General features: G+C 25.6%; 1 protein-coding gene across 1 annotated transcript in view; it reads right to left on the bottom strand.

The window, feature by feature from the left end:
• LOC119584290 (low-density lipoprotein receptor-related protein 1B-like) overlaps positions 1–2,500 on the bottom strand; it is a gene marked incomplete in the record, with an annotated part of 66,014 nt that overhangs the window by 44,775 nt on the left and 18,739 nt on the right.

The raw sequence follows: 2,500 nt of genomic DNA, 5'->3' as shown, positions 1-2,500 counted from the left end.
ATATATATATATAATATATATATATTATTTCAAAATTTCATGGTTGTTTGATTCATTTTACGAAGCTAGATATTTTTAAAACTTTGAAAAGTTGTAAGGCATTATATATATATATATTATATATATATAATAGATATATATATACTTAGATATATATCTATATTATACATACATATATACCATATCTATTATACATAGTATTATATAATATATATATATAGCTCATACTCTATCTAAATATATATATATAGATATATATATATATATATAATATGAGATATATATATATATATAGATAGATATATAGATATATATATATATTTGTTTTATTGTAGTGCAGCAATCCAATCTTGTAGTACTGCTCTACCGTTGCGCCGCTGGTTATGTAAAAAAAAAGAAAAAAAAGAAAGAAAAAAAAACATATTGTTTGTTGCGAACAGATTCTCATCCAAGTCCCAGTACAGTAGCGGATGACATTTCCTACATTCACTGGTTCTGATAATTCTGTCACCTTCAAAAAAAGAAAAAAAAAAAAAGAATGAGAGAAGTAGTAAATCTATTTAACATTCCGTGTGTTTCCTTTAAAATGATTTACATAAAGAAATTAAACCTATGGCCGCAAAAAGTTTTTTTCCAATTAAAGTTATAGGGTGCAATTTTGATTACCGTCCTTTGTCAGCTAAACCGTTACCCATATATATATATATAATATTATATATCTAATATAATATATATATAATATATATTATATATATATATATATATCTATATCATATATACATAATATATATATGTAAATAAATAAATAATAAATAAATGTAAATAAATAGATAAATAATGTATGTAAATACATAAATATATATACAGATATATATAGATATATAATATATATATATATTATATATCTATATATAATATATATATATATAATATATATATATATATATATGTGTGTGTGTGTGTGTGTGTGTGTGTGTGTGTGTGTGTGTGTGTGTGTGTGTGCGTGTGTGTGTATATATATTTCTCTCTCTCTCTCTCTCTCTCTCTCTCTCTCTACTCTCTCTCTCTCTCTCTCTCTCTCTCTCTCTCTCCTCTCTCTCTCTTTCTCCAACAGCCATTTATTCCAGCGCAGGAAATCGGCTCCTCTCAATTCATCATTTAGGTGGATATTTGTCAGTCTCACCCTTGACTGATGTCCTTCCTAATCAACCACAGTTCGGCGCACTAACACTTGTGCCACGGCGGTGACTTCCCTTCCAACACCTGCATTTTGACTCCTCAAGGCGATATGTCGTTTTCTCGCGGTGCTATATATTTATATTATATAACCAAACAGTTTTATTAGTTTAATCTTTTTCATATTGTAAGAGCCCGTCAAAATTGCTTCAATGAATGGCCATAGCTTTGATATGATATAATGCTACATAGTCATTGTATTTTTAAATATTGTTGAGAAAAAAAAAAAGGATATTGAAAACAAAAATTTTATTCCGAATCAATACATTTTAGTAAGGAAACTGATTGATAATGATATTTCTTTGAATACTACTGTCGATATTGATGTTTTCGAAACAATCATCAGTATCGTCGGTATCAAAACTGCTGTCGCTTTGCAGTGTTATTGTAAATAGTTGTTTGTTTTTCTCTCACACTGTTAGGATGGTCCTCTCCATCCTCCTTAATTTTATGTCATATGTTCACACTTCTCCTTTTCCTTCTCTCTCTCTCCTTCTCTGTTTCTCCCTCTCTCTCTCTCTCTCTCTCTCTCTCTCTCTCTCTCGCTCTCTCTCTCTGTCTCTCTCTCTCTCTCATCTCACTCTCTCTCTCTCTCTCTCTCTCTCACACACACACACAAACAAACACACACACACAAACACGCACACACACATACACACACACACACACACAACACACACACACACACACCCACACACACAACCACCACACACACAACACACACATATAGATATATATATATATATATATATATATATATATATATATATTAATATATAATATATTATATATATATATATATGGGGTGTGTGTGTGTGTGTGGTGTGTGTGTGTGGATATTATGATATATATTATATTATTAGAGATATATAATTTTATATATATATATACAATTATACATAACTTATATACATAATATTAATATATATATATATTTTATATAAATAATATATAATATAATTATAAAAATAAAATACTAAATAATAATAATAAATATATATAATATATTATATGTATATAGTAGTATGGATATATGTATTATATTGATATATTATAATATGTTTAAGATATATATAATATATATATATATTATATATATAAAATATATATAATATTATATATATATATATAATTATATATATATATATATTATATATATAATATATATATATAATATATATATAAATATAATATAATTTATATATAAATATTATATATATATACATATATAAAAAGCTCGGTTTTTAAAAAATTGGATTTTTGC

This window comes from Penaeus monodon, chromosome 18 (assembly GCF_015228065.2).
Source record: "Penaeus monodon isolate SGIC_2016 chromosome 18, NSTDA_Pmon_1, whole genome shotgun sequence".
NCBI lineage: Eukaryota > Metazoa > Arthropoda > Malacostraca > Decapoda > Penaeidae > Penaeus > Penaeus monodon.
This window is presented reverse-complemented; position numbering and strand designations above follow the sequence as displayed.